Raw genomic sequence first — 21676 nt, forward strand, 5'->3', positions numbered from 1 at the left:
CTAGTTTTTGGAATAAGCCACAATTTTTAGTTTTCAGCATAGAAGAAGCTAGTTTGTGGTGCAGAAAGATGCCGCTGCTTTGTGGTGTTTCAGTCGAGAAGAAAAAGTTACTTTTCAGAAGAAAAGAAGATTTTTTTTTCGGTTAAGAAGATGCCACAAGTTTTTGTCAGGGGAGAACATGCCCGTTTTCAGTGTCAAAATAGGTAATAGTCATCAGATTTGAGGGAGACTATGCTAGTTTTCAGTGTAGAAGATAATTTTTAGCTGAGAAGAAGTCTATTCCAGGTAAGAAAAATATGCTACTAATTGTAGAGTTAAAGTAGAAGATGCACGCTTGAAAATTGTATTTGTCTAGATCATCTTGAGCGCCAACTTATTCGAAAAAGCCCTAAGTCTCCATTTAAACTTTGACCACAATAAACTAATTGAATAAAAAGGATATCCCTCTGAGCAAGTGTATATAAACCTATTTGACACTTTGGCCTCGTTTATAAGAAACACGGCGCACTGAGCTGTTATTGATGAATTAGATGTGTTGCACCAACGTTTAAAGCCCAGGAGAAGTAATCTTTGACCTGAAATGCTCCAGAGTGCACGAGAGTAATCAGATGCTCGGGAAAAAGAACGGAAACAAAGCGCAAACGTACACTCTCGGCTTTTCCAGTCCACCTGGGAGATTTCCTCATCTGATGGCTTTGTAGTCCCTCATGAATAAATCACACGCAGGAAAATAATATTCCGATGTCGGAATGCACGTTGTGTATTTTCTAAGCATCTTTCGTGGAAAATGTGCATTAACTAGATCTGATTCAAGAGCCGCAGGCCAAAAATACGTTATCAGCGAATATCAACGGACATGCAGATGATGCCGAATGTTTTCATACGTGAGTAGAGAGTAGGCAAACAAAAAAAAAATCGAGGAGTTTCCTGAGGGTTTGCGAGCTGGAGTTATAAATAAATAAATTATTATGTTGAATCATTTAAACGTGGGTAGCTAGCAGGGCTTCACTGGAATTGCTGCTAACTCGGATGCTGAATGGGACGATTCCAATGCTAATAGACTTCGCTAACTAGGGATACATGAATAATTTTTTCTTTAGGGATACTGACGAAACAAAATCCTGCTCTTGGACACTGATAGTGACAACCAATAAATTGTTGTTATTTTACTGAATCATGTATCTAAAACAGTAAAAACACAAATCCAATCCAATCCAATTGATTTTAATGTGTGTCTTTATTTTGTTCACAGCCACAATAACATAAAACAGCATAAAAAAAGAGGGTATTGGAGGGACTAAAGCTCAACTTTATTAATTAATTAAACATGTTTTTACTATGTCAGTGATAAGTATAATTAAACAATCTAGTTATGAGAACAATATATTGCATGTGCTCATGATTTTACATTATTTACGTACTCCAATGAATGAATGAATGAATGAATGAATGAATGAATGAAAACTTTTATTTCGAACATAAAAATAAAAACAGGACAAAAACAATGAGTCAACAACAAAATAATGTCACATAACATGTTCGAAAAGGGGTAGTCAGAAGCAGATGCTTATTTTTCCTACCCCTTTATCTTCCCTATTAAATACATTTTATAGATAGCTCCTGTTGTGTCCAATACAACAAAATCACATGGATATACTTATTACATAGGTCAGATATCAATAATTATAATAGTTACAATAATCACATATTTTATACACTAATCTTCGCAATACCCATCCCTCAACATCATAATGCGCATAATGTCACTGCGGCACCAGTGATAATAACAATAAAAATAAACACAATACTTATAACAGTTCTGATGTAATAATAGCAACAATAACAACAAGTTAACCATAGTTTGAAATGCAGTATTTCCAATTTCCCTCATATCCCATTTTCTTCATCCCTGTATTTCGCCAGTAATGCTTTTTTGTATTTAAATTTGAACACATGGATAGTTGGACATTGTTTGATCTCATTTTGCAAATTATTCCAAAGTCTGACTCCACACACAGACACACACATACTTTTCCTGGTGGTTCTCACCTTTGGGATTTTGAATTCACTACAGCCCCTCAAGTTATATTTTCCCTCTTTCCGAGTGAATAATTTTTGTATGTTTTCTGGCACTATGTTTTTGTTGACCTTAAATAACAGTTGTGAAGTGAAAAATTGTATTAAATCATCCAATTTCAATAATTTGGACTGCATGTATAAAATATTGGTATGATCCCGATATCCTACCCTGTGTATGGTTCTTATTGCACGTTTTTGAAGGATAAAAAGCGGCTTTAGTGAACTTTTGTAATTATTGCCCCAGACTTCTGCACAATATGTTAAATATGGCAGAACGAGAGAACAATATAATAAATACAATGCATTATAATTTATAAGAAATTTGGTTTTATTAATTATTGAAATGCTTTTAGATACCTTAGTTTGTATGTGTCTGATGTGTGTTTTCCAACTTAATTTATTGTCTATTATGACCCCTAAAAACTTAATTTCTGATACAATGTCTATTGAGACACCATCCATTTTTACTTCTAAATCTTGATTTGCCTTACGATTACCAAAGAATATTACTTTGGTTTTATTTAGATTTAAAGATAATTTATTTATATCCATCCATACTTTTAGGTTAATTAGTTCACGATTAATACAGGTTACCAAATCAATATAGTTATCATTTGAATAGAAAATGTTAGTGTCGTCTGCAAATATTACTATTTTCAATAGTTTTGAAACATTAAAAATATTGTTAATATATAAATTAAATAGCTTTGGTCCCAGGATAAAACCCTGTGGTACTCCACAACAGATGTCCAAATATTCAGATGAAAACTCTCCCATTTTTACATATTGCTTCCTCCCCGTCAAATAACTTTGAATCCATTGCAAAGCCACTTCCCTGATGCCATATCTTTCCAGTTTTTTTTAATAGTTACACATGCCTTAGTCAAGAAAACTAAAACTCATGAGCCCCATAAACTGACGCACAGCTATTGCAGAAAGTGCAAAACAATGTAATAAGTGTGTTTGTTCATTTTCTGAAAATACATCAATCGTAAACTTTGGCTTCTTATGAAGTTGCATTATTATAGCCATACTCATTAGTAGCTATAAGGAATAAAAATGTATACACAAATACTGATGCAAGGAAGTGAAACTTTATATGGCGAAAGTGTCATGGTTACCATGGTGCCCAATTGGCCCCGCCTGTGTGGCGCAGCTGCTGTTCTTTTACAGATTGACTTTCTGTGTATATAAGGCCCAGCACTCTCTTGCTTCAGTGGCAGCCCGTCAACAAACTTCTGCCCCACAAGATGTGGGTTCTGTCCTGTTTCCCCGTGATATCTGCAGTCCGGTATTGTTCCAGTTTATTTTTGTACTGTTTAATTTTGGGTTCCAGTTTTGTTTTCTGTCTATTCTTGTCCTGTTGGTTAGTTTCTCCAGTTTTGGTTTTCGTTACCCTGATTCGTTATCGATATCGTCGGTCTCTGGCGTCCTGTCCTTCCACGCATGACCGGCTTCCTAACATGCACGACTCCCCTTTTCCCATGAAATAAAAAGCTTGTGTGAGAACATCACGCGATTGGGTCATCGGTTCGGGTTCTGACAGAAAGTAACATCTCTAGTAAAAATAAACCATTAATCCATTCATCCATTGTCTGCACCGCTTATCCTTAGTACGGTCTCGGGGGTGCTGGAGCCCATCCAAGCTATCTTCGGGCAGTGGGCAGGGGACACCCTGAACCGGTTTCTAGCCAGTCACAGAGCAGTGAACCATATACTTAAGTTAACTTTTTTTAAGTCACTTACCAAGTGACAGAAGGTGTGCTCTATTGCTGCGTCCTGTCTACAAGTTGTGCTGGTTTGTGGCCTGCCAAAAGCATAGACTTGCACTATATGTCGATGGATAAAACTGCGTGATTTTCTTTCAGAGGCAGAAAATAAAATGGAAATTTCCCAAATGAATGAACACATACATCTGAGGCTTTTTTGTGAATATCTGTACTGAAAATCTAAACATGTATATAACAGGGGTATTTCTATATCCTTCCTTTTCGCCTTAAGGCATGGTCACACAGCCTTTCACGGGCGCATCGAGGCTGAATCACGGCCAGAAATTTCTGCCCGTGAAGCAGACGCTGTTGAACGCTTTGAGATCGCGATACAGACGAGATACAGCCGTGCTTTACACGCGGTAAGAAATTCACACGCGGATGGCCGCGCGAAAAAGTTTTGCGCTGCTCAAAACTTTTGCGCTGCTCAAAACTTTAGACCACGGGTAACCGCGGGCGGCACACGTGGTACACATGAGGTAAAGACGCGGTACGAACGTGCTACGGCCGCAGCCAAGACATGGTTACACGCGGGTAGGACGCGAAATTTTAGCGATAATCGCGGGTGGAGCACGGTCATAGCACATTTGTTCTGAGCCTGTATCGCAGTGTTATCACGTGCATTAGCGTGTGTACCGCGTGTAAGCACAGTCAAATGCAATGTAGCCGCGGTTACCCGCGATAAGGACGCGGAACAGTCGCCGGCGTCTGTTTCGCGGGCATACCACGGGTAAACAGCGGGTTTAGCCAATTTTGCACATTTTCCACCGCGTCTGCTTCACGGGCAGAAACTTCTGGCCGTGATTCAGCTGCAATACGCCCATGAAAGGCTGTGTGACCATGCCTTTAGGGTTAAACATAAATTTATGACAATTTTAATATAGAGTTTCTAGCACTGAAAATGAAATGAATGAAAAAAAAACTGTTTAATAAAGTTTAGGATAGGTTAGTAAAGATTAAGAACACAATATCTATTATGCTATAAAATATAAACTAGCATTGCAAATACATTTGAGTCATGAGTTTAAGTCATTAAAAATATGTGTTCTGTCTCTGATTAATTCACACAAAGATTAGAAGGATTAGATATACAGAAAAAAACCAAGGCAATAAAAGTAAATGCAAACTATATGCTCAATTCAAAGTCTTACTGGTAAATTAATATCACGGTACTTACACATTAATTACATTAAATGCATTGACAAAAAATCGATACAATAATTTGAAAACATTAAATTAGTTTACCCCAAAGAAAACATGCTTTTTAAGAAGAATTTTTTTTTCAGAAAAAAAAAACATTTCTTGGTGTATTACTTTCATATTTAGGAAGATTTAATTACAATATCATTGCTTTATTATGGACGAATATGAGGATTATTGATTTATTATGAATAGCAACTTAATAAAAGGTGTCTAAGTACCAGGATAAACCATGAATAGTATTTTTTTTTCTGTCACAATGTATTTTTTCGTGTAAAATCCGCACTAGTGTACAACGTGCACCCCTAATTTTTTTTAATTAAAAACTAAAATTGGTCTCACTTTTTTCAGCTCAATCTAAGCTTTGTAGGTGGTAAATGTTGAATATACAGTGCATCCGGAAAGTATTCACAGCGCTTCACATTTTCCACATTTTGATTCAACATGGCGGCGCATGGATGCATGCATGCGGCTAGTTCCTCTCCAGCTAATCTTCTATTTATTGCCGTTCTCTTGTCTTTTTTGCTTTCACTTTTGGACACATGTGTGGCCAAAAATACTTACAGTAGGGACGAACTTATTCGGTTGGGTGGGCGTCTAAATTTCGACTTTTCGGGCACTTTTTATACCGCCTATGATATACCGAGCGAACTTCAAAGAGATCCGGCATCCTTGTGGACAGCTATTCCTCCTCATAAACGACGACAACGGCGCCGTAAGGAGAGAAAACAGAAGCGTGGTTGCCGTGCAGGTAGATGTGTGAAGTGTGCGAAATCTAAGGAGCAAGGAGGACGCGAGGATGTAACTAATTCCACCATTCATTCCTCGCCGGACAACCGAAGCTTTACACTCAGCGCACACGAACAGCCACAGCGGCGGCATCTTTTGAAGATCTCTACAAAGACTACAAAGACTTCAGCTAAGTCAAATGATTCAGCAAAGCTAAAATTTGGTCTTTTAAATATTAGATCGCTTGCTCCTAAAGCTTTACTTGTTGATAACATTATTCGTGATTATAAACTTAACTGTATGGGTCTTTGTGAAACTTGGTTACGCCCGGATAAGTATTTAGCGCTAAATTATGCTTCACCCCCTCACTACGTGAGTAGCCATGTAGCACGCACGTTGAAAAAGGGTGGCGGTGTCGCGCTCATTTCTGAAAAATCGTTCAAATTTAATCCTCGTACCTCTAATAATTACAAGGCGTTTGAGGCTCTTGTGGTGCGGTCCTCTCTTGTCAATTTATGTAATAACTATCTATCGCGCACCTGGGCCATACACAACTTTCTTAGACGAATTTGCTGAACTTTTGTCTGAACTAGTAACCTATGCAGACAAAATTATAATTATGGGGGACTTTAACATTCATATGAACTCCCCACTCAGTTCACTTACTATTGCGTTTAGGTCTCTAATTGATGCATTTGGTTTTAATCAACTGGTTGATTTGCCAACCCATAAAGACGGGAACACGCTAGACTTGATTCTGACTCGAGGAGTTTTAACCTCAAACATTATGGTGTTACCGTGTACTACCGTTATCTCGGATCATTATTTAGTTACATTTGAGGTGCTAGCTAAATGTAGTGTTAAAAAAGATGAAGGATTTAGCGGACGCAATATAAGCACTGGCACAGTTTCTGAGCTCTTTGAACTCCTTCCTGGAGCATACAATGGCTCGATTAACTCACTCATGAATGAGTTCAATACCACCCTGACTAGTGTCCTGGATTCAATAGCGCCCATAAAGCTAAAATCACGTCCTAAAAGATGCACGCCTTGGTTTACTGATGAAACTAGAACCCTTAAACAAGAATGCAGGAAATTGGAAAGAAAATGGCGCGCTACCAAGCTTGAGGTTTTCCATCAAACCTGGTGTGACAGCTTGTTTAAGTATAAAGCGGCCCTTGCCTCTGCAAAATCAGCCTACCTTTCGAAGGTGATTGCGTCTGAAAAGAACAATCCCAAAGCCCTTTTTGACACTGTAGCATCGCTTACAAGGCAACAGACTATCGCAGATAGTTCGACGCACTCTGCTCATGACTTAATGGTCTTCTTTACTAAGAAGATTCAATGCATACAGGAAGAAATTGCTAAAGAAATTATTAATACCACACAAATTAAAGGGCTGAAATCTACAGATGCACGACAGGGTGGCTGTCCCGGGAAATTGTCCGGTTTTAGTGAACTGTCACTTGATGATCTCAAACAGGTGGTGAATGCGGCCGAACCGACAACTTGCCAGTTCAACCCGCTCCCAGGTTCACTTATTAAAAGTATTTTTGGCGTCCTTGGACCTTCAGTTCTAAATATTATAAACATATCACACTCCTCAGGTGTAGTTCCAGCAGCTTTTAAGTCCGCCGTTATTAAACCCACACTGAAACGACCCAACCTTGATCCAGAAATCTTAAGTAATTATAGACCTGTGTCAAACCTACCTTTCCTCTCTAAAGTACTTGAAAAAGTAGTGCCACAGCAGCTGAATGTTTCCATATCCGAGAACAACCTTTTTGAATCCATGCAATCAGGATTCAGGGCTAACCACTCTACTGAGACAGCTCTGATCAAGGTAACAAATGATCTCCTACTGGCAATGGATTCTGGCGCTTCATCACTTTTGCTGCTGCTGGATCTTAGTGCTGCTTTTGACACAGTGCACCACAATTTCCTACTAGAACGGTTGGAAAAATGGATTGGTCTCTCAGGAACCGTCCTCTCGTGGTTCAGATCCTACCACACAAAGTGACTCAGTTAAACATTTAGGTGTCATATTTGACCCTGATCTATCCTTTGAAATGCATGTAAAGAAAATTACTAGAACCACTTTCTTCCATCTTCGTAACATTGCTAAAATCTGTTCGATACTGTGTCAGTCTGATGCGGAAATTATAATTCATGCATCTGTTACCTCCCGTCTTGATTACTGTAATGCACTACTCTCTGGTCTCCCGAAGTCTTGAATCAAGTCTCTTCAGCTGGTACAAAATGCCGCAGCTAGGCTTTTAACTAGGACAAAAAAGTACGATCACATAACACAGATTTTGGCTAACCTGCATTGGCTCCCAGTTAGCCATAGATGTGATTTCAAGGTTCTCTTAGTATTATATAAAATCATACATGGACTTGCTCCCTCTTATCTTTCAGATCTGATTTGCCCCTATGTCCGGTCCGAAGCCTACGATCTGAGAGTACCGGTCTTCTGGTGATCCCAAGAGCAAAGAAGCGTTCTCCATCCGGGCACCGGTGCTGTGGAATGCTCTTCCCCCTGAGATCCGATCTGCAACCTCAGTGGAAATGTTTAAATCTAAACTTAAAGCTCACCTCTACTCCATAGCATATGAATAACCTACTCTCAGCTGAAAAATAGTCTGTGTAATATAGTGTAATAATCTGTGAAGCCCTTTGAGACTCTTCGTGATTTAGGGCTATACAAATAAAAATGACTTGACTTGACTTGACAGCCTCATTCCAAATTGTATTAATTTAATCTCTTAACTCAAAATTCTACACAAAATACTCCATTATGACAATGTGATTTTTTTTTTTTTTACTTTTTTTGAATTTATTAAAAATAGAAAACTAAGAAATCACATTTACATAAGTATTTACGGCCTTTGCTTAATACTTTTTTGATCCACCTTTGGCAGCGAATACAGCCTCAAGTCTTTTTGAATATTATCCCACAAGTTTAGCACACCTATCTTTAGGCAGTTTTGCCCATTCTTCTTTGCAATAAGTCTCAAGCTCAATCAGGTTGGATGGGAGACGTTTGTGCACAGCCCTTTTCAGATCTCTCCAGAGATGTTCGATCGGATTCAAGTCTGGACTCTGGCTGGGCCACTCCAGGACATTCACGGAGTGGTTCAGAAGCCAATCTTTTGAGATCTTGGCTGTGTGCTTTGAGTCGTTGTCCTGCTGAAAAATTAACCTTCGCCCCAGCCTGAGGTGAAAAGCGCTCTGGAGCAGGTTTTCATCCAGGATATCTCTATATATTGCTGCATTCATTTTTCCTTCTATCCTGACTAGTCTTCCAGTTCCTGCTGCTGAAAAACATCCCCACAGCATGATGCTGCCACCACCATGCTTCACTGTAGGGATGGTATTGGCCTGGTGATGAGCGGTGCCTGGTTTCCTCCAAACATGGCGCCTGGCATTCACACCTAAGAGTTCAATCTTTGTCTCATCAGACCAGAGAATTTTGTTTCTCATGGTCTGAGAGTCATTCAGGTGCTTTTTGGCAAATTCCAGACGGGCTTCCATGTTCCTTTTACTAAGGAGTGGCTTTCGTCTGGCCACTCTACCATACAGGCCTGATTGGTGGATTGCTGCAGAGATGGTTGTCCTTCTGGAAGGCTCTCCTCTCTCCACAGAGGAACGCTGGAGCTCTGACAGAGTGACCAACGGGTTCTTGGTCACCTCCCTGACTAAGGCCCTTCTTCCCCGATCGCTCAGTTTAGAAGGCCGGCCAGCTCTAGGAAGAGTCCTGGTGGTTCCAAATGTCTTCCATTTACGAATAATGGAGGCCACTTTGCTCATTGGGACCTTCAAAGCAGCAGACATTTTTCTGTATCATTCCCCTGATTTGTGCCTCAAGACAATCCTGTCTCGCAGGTCTACAGACAGTTCTTTTGACTTCATGCTTGGTGTTTGTGCTCTGACATGCACACTCAACTGTGGGACCTTATATAGACAGGTGTGTGCCTTTCCAAATCATGTCCAATCAACTGAATTTACTGCAGGTGGACTCCAATTAAGCTGTAGAAAGATCTCAAGGATGATCAGTGGAAAAAAGATGCACCTGAGCTCAATTTTGAGCTTTATGGCAAAGGCTGTGAATACTTATGTAAATGTGATTCCTTAGTTTTCTATTTTTAATAGATTAAAAAAAAAGTTAAAAAAAACGTTTTCACATTGTCATAATGGAGTATTTTGTGTAGAATTTTGAGATAAGAGATTAAATTAATACAATTTGGAATGAGGCTGTAACATAACAAAATGTGGAAAAAGTGAAGCGCTGTAAATACTTTCCGGATGCACTGTATGTGGGTATTATTAGAATAATTTATTGACAACATAACCTACGATTACCAACAGATTACCAACATAAAATTAATAATGTATTGATTAAGTGTCTTTCGGAGACCAAATCATTATCAGAAACACCAAAGAGTTGTTTACCTCTTTGTGCTTTTTTGCATTTATTTTTTAGAATTGTCCGTATTGTCTTTGAAATCAACGTTGTGACACATTGTATGTTATGAGATTAGACATGGCACTCCAGGGTAAAACGTAATATAGAGACTTTGAAAAGAAAAAAAGATAGACGACTATCATGATGATTAGGCGAATAAAAGGACTATTAACAACAAAGTACTTAGAAAAACTGGCAAAAGTTATAATAATAATGCAATGAAGAATCATAATAACATTGTAAAAATACTTCAAAGAAAATAAGTGCAAAAACATTGGGCAGCAGCAATTAAAAAACAAAAATATAATTCACAAATTATATAACAGCATATAGGTTTTTCACAGTTTCGTGCAATACTATATATTTTTTCACAATTTACTGAGGTTTTTGAGTTTTTCCTTGCCCGCATGCTGGTTTGCTAGTTTAAGATCAGGTAATTGTGTAATTTTGTAACTGTAATCCTGTGCAGTCCTTTGAGACATTTTTGTGATTAAGGGCTATATAAATAAATTTGACTTGACTTGACTTGACAATTTCATTTGGCAACAACAAAAAGAAGAGAAACCACAAATTGAGAAAGATATGTTTTTTTTAACAGTTTATGCGTTTGTTTAGGGTTGTGATGGCCTTGGGGAAGAATCTGTCTCTTCTGAGCCTTTTCGTCCTAGGTTTGAGGGACCTGTAGTGACTAACAAAGGGAAAGAGGTCAGAAAGATGGGGTGCCGGGGTCGAAATTATCTTTTATAATGTTAATGGCTCTGCGACGGTATCACAAGCCGGCAATGTCTCTTAGACCGGGCAGAGAGTAGCCAATGATCCTTTAGACTCTGTTGATTACTCTCTGTATGTTTGTTTTGCCTGCTGCTATGCACGGTGATGCCACATGCCAGAATGGTTTTCACTGAGACTTTGTAAAAGGACACCAGCAATGTCTGTTTCAGGTAATTCCTTCTGAGGACTCTCAGGATGTGAAGTCACTGCTTCGGCCTTTCCCACTACAGCCCTAGTGTTGGCAGACCAGGAGAGGTCGTCGGAGATGAGCATGACTAGGAGTTTGAAGGAGCGGACTTTCCTTACCAGTCTCCATTTATGAGGAGTGGGGCTGGGTTTGTGCATGTCCTCCTGAAGTCAAGTATGACTTCATTGGATTTTGTGGTATTGAGTATTAGTTTATTTTTCGAACACCACGTCGTCAGCGTCTCATCCTCCTTCCTGCATGCCTTCTCATCCCCATCAGAGACGTGTCGTCAGTGAACTTCACAATTGTGTGGGGTGGGTTCGTGAAGAGTCAGAGGTATACAGGGTGAACAAAAGAGGGCTCACCCCACATTCTTGCGGGGATCTAGTGCTCAGCGTCAGGGTGGAAGAAAGGTGGCGGCCAAGTTTCACAACCTGCAGGTGGCAGGAGAGGAAGTGCATAATCCAGCTCTAGATGGACGAGGAGAACCCCAGTTGAAAAAGTTTCCTCACCAGGATCTCCGGGACAATTGTGTGGAACGCAGAGCTGAAGTCCAGCTCAAATATATCTTGGAGGAAACTTTTTCTCCTTTCTCTAACATTTTCCTCTCTGGTACAGCGGATAAAAAAGTTCTGTGCTGACGAAAAAATACTCCGGAAAATACGGTACATAAATTAAGGCTGGATGGAAATTACCATAGTTTAAGGAATAGAAGGCACGTCCAAAAACTATAAATTGGCCAGAAATTCTATAGTGTGCCTTATAATCAGGTGTACCTTATACATCGTGAAATACAGTTGATAAAATTAGAAATGCTTTTTCATATGCCATCTACATCACTTTTGGTATAGCGGTTAGAATTCAGGCACTCTCACCGCTGCAACCTGGGTTTGATTACCGTTGCCCCCAATCATTCGTAAATTTTTTGGTTTGAACAATTTTATTGACACTATTAACAGCAAATAAACAATGTGAGGTTCAAACAATTTTTCTCAACAATTTTAACAGCAATTAAGCATATTCACAATTTCGTTATATCTGACAATATAATGTCTTAACAATTTTTTCCGACATTTTTAACAGCAATTAAACACACAATTTCATTATATCATATTCTAACAATATGAGGTTTGAACAATTTTTATCGACACTTTTAACAGCAGTTAACCATTGTGTAAAGGGCAATACTATTGTGCAAGGGCATAGCTCTGTCTTCTCAAGTGGGATTCCATCCCACCCTCCCAAACAGCATCCTCCACTCCTCTGCCCGGGACGCTCAGATTGGTCCTCTACCTTCATGCTTCTACCTTCCATAACCACCCAAATAACCAGGCCGTTGCTGCCGGGACCCCCACAGTGGAGCTCTGGTTCCCTCCTCCGGGCGGGTGCAGGCGATTCTTCTTTATGGCTGCGTCCTAGGCTTGCCGCTCGCAGATTGTATGGTATCTGCAGCCATTCGGAGCACAGCCACGGGGGGGGATCTGCCTGCACCTCCTTACCAGCAGGTTTCTGGAGGTCCAGATGGTGTCTTTGATGGCAGCGAGAGTGAGCCAGTCCTTGACAAAGTCGTTCTGGGATCTTTTTGACCGACTCACTCCGTAAAGCATGTACAGTGCGTCAGGGACCTCCCCTGCTGGCAAGTCCGGGAATTTTCCTAGGTGGCCGGCCATTGCCCCCAGGTCCTCGGCAGCGCTGCACTCACAAAAAAGGAACCTCACCGACTCCTGGCGCTACAGCCAGGTCGAGGGCAGGTCGAAATCGCTGACATTCCTCGGTGGTGCATTACGGCTCTTACTGAGAGAACCTCATGAGCCACCATCCATGACAGGTCCCGTAGTCTGTATGGGAGGGCAAGATGATTCACATTGCTCCAAACCGTTGTAGGCTCGCCAAACGCAGGCCCCCGCACAGGACTCACTGTTGCTCGCTCCTGCACAATAGCAATAAGGGCCCTGTGGTTTTGTAAAGTGTGATATTCTTGTGTTTCTAAATCAAATTTCTTTAAAAAGTCGCGAATAAAGAGATGTGTTGGTGGCAAGTTAAAGGACACTGGTATCAAATGATTGTTTGGTACAAGCTTTAGCTTCTGCAAGTACGAGCCCATCCAGAACCGGGTCATCGCTTGACTTTTCAGATTGTTGGGTTGGCTCATAGCGTTTTGGAAGTGGAGGGAGGCATATTTGCTCCCCAGGAAGAGCTGGAGGTCAGGCACCCCTTTCCCCCCTTTTTCTTTTTCATTGTATCTCTTTTTATCCTTTCCCACTTTGAGCCGCAGATAAAGTGAAAGATGGCTCGGTCAGTTGTAAAAGCACGTTTCTTTTGGGCATAAAAACTAAACTGATTGATAAAAGCAATGGGAGGGTGATCGCTTTGATGATTAGGACCTCCCCCTCTATTGTCAGTTTTCTTAGTGTCCAAAAACCAAGTTTTTGCTTAACTTTCCTTGTCACATCGTCCCAGTTGGTCTCGCCTCCTCCATTCGCATTGAATTTTATCCCTGGAATTTTCTGGTCTGTCTTTAACACCGTCAGTGGGAGTCCTGCCTTTTCTGTCTCTGTCCACGGTCCATAATGCTCTCAGCGATATTTTTGACTGATAAATCATTGCACAAATATGGTACTATACTACCATAAGCTCTTGTGTAAAACAGGCACCCAAACTTTAAGTTATTTTTTAGTTAAAAAAACAAATGCTCGTTTTACATGAAAAAATTTGGTATTTTGAAAAGTGAACCACGCAGCTGTCCTAATATTTTGTCTAGTGAGCATTTACAGTAAATTCACAGGAAACAAGGTAGCGAAAAGAATGCCTGTTAGGATTGGTGCATTTCAGCGCAGTCTTTCCTTGACAGAAGCTCTAATGAGCCACACGGCTGATACTACTCTCGCCTCCAGTCACCATGGCAACACACGCACACGATAGGAGGTCCGACGTTCGCGTGTGTGACTTTATGCCTTTACGGCAAATAAAGAAATATCGAAACGACGGGCGGTGTAACATTTCAAAAAGAAAGCAGACATCAATTCTTCAAACAGTTGGGATGTTGATATGAAAGTGAAGAAGGGCTCAGAGAGCTCATTACAGGAAGCTATCAAGAAATATAACAGCAAGATCTGTGTAACCAACACGATCTAAATGGTGGCAATGTTTCCAGAGCGCTAAAATATTCATTAGTTGCTCTACTTTTTGGGTAATTCAAAGGTTGACCACTAGATGGTGACATACTATTATTTACCGTATTTTCCAGACTTCAAGTCAAAAAAGGCAAAATACAGAAGGAAAAAACATGTATAAGTCGCACTCTGAGTACAAGTTGCGTTTTTGATGGGAAACTTATTTGATAAAACCCAACACCAAATACACACATGTCTTCTTGAAAGGCAATTTAAAATGAAAAAGAACAACATGCTGAATAAGTTTGTACGGTAAACGAACGTTACATGATTGACATGCCTGTTAATTATATATAACGATGTGACATATAATTCTGGCATAAAAAACATGCTTACCATAATATCAGCCTTACTGTAAATCACTGAATCCAAAGAAATAATTATTCTCTGTATCACTTTTATCGGTAAACAACTCCACCAATTTAGGACGATAAACTGCTTCCTTCTTATGGTTAAAAAAATTTCATTCCACAACAGGGCAAGGTTGAAATGATCAACACAGGCCTGGAGCAACGTCTTGTGGTTTATTGTGAAAATAACATATACAGTACCGGTAATAAATTTTCTAAACTCAATGATATAATAATGTGTTAGAAATTTTACATATAAGTCTCCCTGGTCTTATATACCATAAATTCCGGACTATAGAGCGCACCTGATTATAAGCCGCACCCAGCACATTTTGAGAGTATAATCGCTTTTGTACATACACAAGCCGCACCTTTATATAAGCCGCATGCGCCCACATTAAAACATGTATCACATTCATAAAATTAACCCGAACACTACTTTGAGTCCCGCGAGATTAACTGGGGGGAATTTTGTAAGGTTTATTGTTCTATATTCTTTATCAATTATCCATTATCCGTTATCGGTCAAATCATAATACGCTACAAAGCCAAGGGGCCGAGACACTTGCTCTCAGCCAAGAGGCTGAGTCAAGGTCCTTGCCTCAGAGCCAAGCAGCGATCAGTGCGAATGCACCGTTCCCGGAGGTACTGCAATACCGGGCCGATGCGTGGAGTGGACAGAGCAAGCTCTTATTCCATCTCCCGATTGCAAAAATCAAAGTACACAGTTTAAAAACCACAGCCAGCAAAATAACGGAAAATGATACCGGTAGTTAAAATTTGATGCAGACCTGCAGAGTCCGGGTCCCGTTAAAAGTAATCCAAGGAAAAAAGTGTATATTTCCAAAGGTAAGGATGGGAAAAATATATATCCACTATTGTCTGCTGTGTCCACAAACACTCACCTATACCGGTCCGACTTCCCGTCATCCCCCGCGTCTGTTACGCCCCTTCTTAATTGGTCAGTGCAAGACATATCAGAATAAGTATCCAAAATAAATACAAATAAATACATTACAAAAATATACAGTAGCAAATACATATTATACATGGTTACACATATTTACAAAGAAAGACGGTACACCGAGAGACTTTTCAAAGCTTTAATAATAATATTATAAATTTCATCCCAAACCGTGCCTGTGAAGGGTAGCAAAACGCTACTAACAACACGCAATTATGATATTTTTTTCACTGTCACTGCGAAAGACGCTCTGATGGGCTTGTGCAATTCCAAGTGTTTATAAAGAAAGAAACCAAAAGCAATGTGAACTCCTACCAGTGGTGGTTATTATGTATTCATAACAACGTGTACTTTACAGCTAACGGGTCTGCTAAAATAAACATAACTTACATATAGAAATCACGGTAAACCGTTCTCATCTTCCTCCCTATAACTGACATCATCAAAGTTGACCTCCTTTGGTATGGGAAAGAGACTTTGTCATATAGACTTCGTCCCACGCTCCCTTATTCAAAAACACACTAGCAACACGCTTGCAAGGTAAAGTTTGCGTGCAGTAGCTCTGTTTCCTTCTTTATCGGACTGCTCGATTGCGTTTAGCTTGTAAGCTGCGTCATGTGCCTTGAACTCGAGCGCCGCTGGCGGCTGTTAGAAAAATTACATAAATTGGCCGCATCATTGAATAAGCCGCAGGGTTGAACGTTTGGGAAAAAAGTAACGGCTTATAGTCCGGAATTTACAGTAATTTACGATACGATATATATATATATATATATATATATATATACTCGTTTGGATTTGGAAGAGTTAATCTTTAACAGCTCGGTAGCCTAGATGGTAAGGCGCCCGCTCCGAGACTGGGAGGTCGCTGGTTCAAGCCTCGGCCAAGTCATACAACATTGGTACTCATTGCCTCCCTGCTTGGCGCTCGGCATTAAGGGTTGGAATTGGGGGGTTTGGTCACCTAATGACTAGAATGGTTGCGCCCTGTTTGGCTGCGGCTGCATCGGCTCGCTACAGTTTAACTGTACGGGTCAGGTGTATCAACATTTCGTTCTGTGTGCATGGTTACATAGAATGACAATAAAAGTAAATTCTATTCTTCTATTCTAACAGTAATACTTTTTCATTTAATTTGCCTTAATCCTGTACCATCTGTAAAATCTTAAAGGATATTGATCTATTTGAAACAACCTGGTTTTGTCTCTAGCCATTGTGTCAAACATCGTTTGAATCGGTCACTATTGGCTGAAGTTATATGGAGGTAAAGGACGCAGGTCCTTTTTAGCATTTACAGGCTCGTAAAGGCTAAAGTGGGGTAAAAAAAAAGCCTGCAATTGGCTGAAAAAGATGTCAATCACAAGTTAGGTCTGTCTACGCCCTAGAGAAAATAATTGTACTAGTCCATCCATTTTTAACGGGAATTATGGGGCTAAACAGACGGCTAGCAACGAGCAATGAGATGTTCTTGGGCTGATTTTTAAAAATGTTTTATTTGTCGGCATGATCGAGTGTTTTGGATACAGACGCTCCCCTACTTATGAACATTCGACTTAACGCAAAACGGTAGATACGATCATTTTTTTCGAGAGGTCAAAAAATATCTGGACATCGCAGTGAGATTTTGTATTGTGTGCACCTTTATTCGAGTAGAGGACAGTACTGTAGTGGTTCTTCCTGCCGCGTGGCGCTGTGAGAGGTCACCCAGTATCCACACCGAAGAAGAAATCTGGCTTCTACTTCCTAGTTCATGTGTAATCATAACAACGTGTACTTTATCGCTGGCGCGCTAAGAACTTTGATGTTTTTATTGTTTAATATCTCGTGCATCCATTCAATATGGTTGGTGTAAAGTCTAAGGAAGAGGCGAGCAGTTTCTTTTGAAACGAAAGTGTAATGAGAACGCTTGATGCATTTGAGAAAATGAATGATGAATGCTATTTTTTGGCCACTTTTTACCACAGAGGAGGACCTCTTTAAGCGCAAGTCCCAAAAGTAAGTAAAAACTAACTTTATTTAACTTTATAGAGCATATTATTTCATTAAAAGTTTATTTTTTAGTACAAAACAATACAGGTTACTTATACAAGCCTCAACATACTTACATAAACCATAAACATACAAAATATAGAACTGAAGAAACTTACAAACAAATTCAACTTACGAACGATCGTCCGGCACCTAATTCGTTTGTAGGTCGGGCAGCATCTGTAAGTAAATATTTTACACGGTTGGATTCACTAAACTCATGGATGTAAGGAGACCATGGTTACATATTATGAGCGAATGTGATGGCTGCAAGATGACGTCTATGGTACGCTCCCCCATCTTTATAGTTTTCGGGTATCTTGTTTCAGACTGATCGTGATGTTTCTGTGATTAATATAGTTTTAAATGGTCAGCATATAAAATACCAAGAGTTTAAGCTTTCCAATGATATGTGTCATTACGTATTTCAGTGACTGGTGACATCCTACAGAATCATGTCTGTACGTGTCTGAGACACGTATTTGCTTATTAACAGTGCGTCGGAATGTTGGGGTTAATCAAGTTAGACTGACCTATCTGACCGTTTTGCTGACGTTCCTGCAGTAGCGTCTTATGGTCAGGTGCGCCTTATGTATTGAAAATAGACAAAAGATTATTTTTAGGGGGTGCGCCTTATAATCCAGTGTGCCTTGTAGTGCAGACCGTAGTTGAATAAAAACATAAGTTTATGGTAAAGTTTTGTACAAAACGACGTATTCTTGTTTATATTGTTACTAAATGATGGTACACACGGTAACTTCTGCCTTCTAGAAACAAACTGGTCTTTTAGTGCGCTTTTGTGTTGTTATGTTAATTTATGTTGCTAAAATTAATTTTAGTGGTGAAACCAGATGTCATGTTAATTTATTTTCATCTTAACTTATTATTCTTCATGTAAGTCTAGATCTTTTTGTAGTTTTAATTCCAAGCGTTTTTGTAGTCCAGTACGGATAATATCTACTATCACAAAACACTTTTTTTGGGGGTGAGCCTCATTTTTCAGAAAATACGGAAGAATGTTTAGGAAGGAAACAATTTTGCTAAAATAGAGGTCATGATTTATTTTGGAAAAATTTGTAATATTTTTGCTATATTGCTTACTCTAACATTATGATGTTTACACAGCATTTTCCCCACCATATGACATTAACACCAAATGCTTTTGCATTTGTGCGATTGACAAGCTACGTCTCTGAGTTCCCTGTCTGCTATTGGTCGATGTCACAGTATCGTGAAACTATGGATATCCTATTTGCTGATCTACCTCCCACAATGCATTTCTATTTGTTCAGTTCAGACTCCCATGTGCTTTGTAAATACTTTGCGAATTAACAATACAGAGTCCCAAGGCTTGCAGTGATGCTAAAGGGAGAAGCAGGAAGATGATCACTATGGAAACAAAGCTTTCGATTCTAAAGAAAAATAAGTAAAGGAAACGCATCATTACCCTTGCTAATGTGCAGTCGATGATCGCGATAATTTTAAGAATATCACTCAAGCACTAACAAGTTCTATTTTTCATTTCCAGTCAACTTACATTTTGTTACATGAATTGATTTAAATCTTTGTAGTTATCTCCCTTCTCCTAACTCCCTCTTTACTTTTCAGTGTTTTATCTCACATGTTTATAGAGCGTACTCAGTCCACTTCCTCTTAATGGCTTTCTCCGTTCCTTATCTTCAAACATGAGGCCGTGCTGGAGCGAGATAAAAGGAGGCGATCACAAGTGTTCCGTTTTGCGTCCGCCCAACCTCTGCTTGGCCCCATTTCCAGTTAGCGCCTTATTTGGCGATCCTTCTCCAGGTCATGATCGGATGCATCTGTTCAGTTGGTATCGGCACGAGCCGCTCCGAAAAAAAAACGCATGCCTGCCGTTAAACGACGGCTTTAAAACATATATGTACAAAAAAAACCCATGTACAGTAAATTGATTTGTTATTACCTCAGATTGCTGAAGTCACATATGAGAAACATACAAGTATGTAAAAAAGGTAACTCCTATCAAAAGTTATGATTCAATAAATACATGGAAACCAAGTGCTCCCTCTGGCCGCTAGAGGGCAGTAAAGGATATACTCTCAACTTTTGAAGGCCCAGCCTAGTAGTTTGATCTGATGTAGTACATGAACTGCAAAAACGTTTATCTTGTGTTTCTTTTTGATTCATTTCAAACTGGTATTAAAACGCAGGTAAACATTATATTTCGTAGCTCTCACTTGAGTTTGTATAGCGTGGTGGGTTGGTTCAGGTGTAACACTGCATTCACTCAAATATTTAAATAAAAACATTCAATGGCAATCATGAAAATATTTTTTCCCAATGTTTGTGAATGAATGTAGTATGCTTAGAAAAGATTCCTTCTCATCCATGATTACAATATGTAGGGTAGGCTACTAAAGTGGGCTGAATGGTAAAGCATAATACAGTGGAACCTCGGTTTTCGAACGCCTCGTAGTTCGAACAAATCGGAGTCCGAACGCCGGTATTGCGTGAGTGCGTACGCTAGGGTGCAATGCTGAGCGGCGTACGGGTGTAGATCGCTCTTTTCGTGACCAACTGTTATTGCGTGCGGACGTGCTTCGTTTTTCTTTTGCTTTTAATATAGGTGTACGAAGTGTTTTAGCCCCTAATTATGCCTCCGAAGAAAGTCAGTACAAGCAGAAAAGTTGCTACAGGTGAAAAAAGAAAAGTAGTGCGTACAACTATTGCATTTAAGAAAGAAATAAAAGCAAAATATGAAGGAGGTGTGCGATTGTCTGATCTTGCCTGCGCCTTCTGCTGACCACCACAAAGCATAGAAATCCTATGCATCATTCTTTTCTTTATCCTTTTTAAAAAATGTTTACACGTTCATGTTAGCGTAATCTTTCGTACGGAAGATTACGATAACGCGAACGTATGATTAGCCTGGGTTAGCTTTATATTTCCGTTAAACATTTAAGGTAAACATTCAAGGTGTTGGAACAGAGCCCAACATTCAGGGTGTTGGAACGCAGCCACCTTTCCAATGAACCCCTCACCACTTGTTTTGGAGACCCGGGTGCTAAATGACTTGTAAACGACCTGATTTTTTTATTTTTACACGTTCATGTTAGCGTAATCTTTCTTACGGAAGATTACAATAACGCAAACGTACGATTAGCCTGGGTTAGCTTTATGTTTCTGTTAAACATTCAATGTAAACATTCAGGGTGTTGGAACGGATTAAAACGATTTTCATTATTTTTAGTGGGAAAAATGATTTCGGTGATCGAACAAATCGGTTTTCGAACAGGGTTCTGGAACGGATTATGGTCGAGAACCGAGGTTTCACTGTACTGAAAAACTGCGGTAAGCTAAAAATGTTACGTTGACATTCTTTTCTTGTTCCGGCCCGCCTGAGAATAGAAAATCTGGATCCGGCCCCAGAGCCAAACTAGGTTTGATATGCCTAGGTTAAGCCATTCACAGCCAGGTCGGTTAAAATTAATCATTGACGTCTATTACAGTCAAAGGCAGTGAATGAGTTTATTTTGTTCCATGAACAACTTGGAAATGTACTGGACTCGTATTCTTGTTTTTTATCTCTTTATTTTAAAAAATTGTTTCTCCAGGCATTTGCCTTGCACCACATTAGAATATACAGGGAGTTAAAAAATGATATCCTTTTGTAATTAATAATTGTTATTATAAACGTATGGACAAACTCACGAGCAGATAATTTATACATAAAAAGAAAGAAAAACAGTTTTCTGCTAGAGACTGTACCCATGATATGCTTCAACGTGTTTGGCAGGAGCTGGATGACCAACTTGATGTATGTATGCTGTGTTTCAGGTGGTGAGCATTATCAAATCATCCACATGATTTTAATTACTTGTTCCGATTTGGAAGAGTTAATCTTTAACAGTAATACTTTTTCATTTAATTTGCCTTAATCCTGTATCATCTGTAAAATCTTAAAGGATATTGATTTATTTGA

The 21676-nt window shown here is 39.6% G+C and overlaps 1 protein-coding gene and 1 pseudogene across 2 annotated transcripts in view; both read right to left on the reverse strand.

Annotated features, from left to right (window-relative positions):
- The window catches only part of arhgap42b (Rho GTPase activating protein 42b), a 131750-nt gene that overhangs the window by 44280 nt on the left and 65794 nt on the right, over positions 1–21676 (reverse strand). The gene's annotated exons all lie outside the window — the stretch shown is intronic.
- On the reverse strand, positions 15347–15473 carry LOC148357560 (U2 spliceosomal RNA; annotated as a pseudogene).

This window comes from Urocampus carinirostris, chromosome 10 (assembly GCF_059441175.1).
Source record: "Urocampus carinirostris isolate Australia breed hairy pipefish chromosome 10, RoL_Ucar_1.0, whole genome shotgun sequence".
Classification (NCBI taxonomy): Eukaryota; Metazoa; Chordata; class Actinopteri; order Syngnathiformes; family Syngnathidae; genus Urocampus; species Urocampus carinirostris.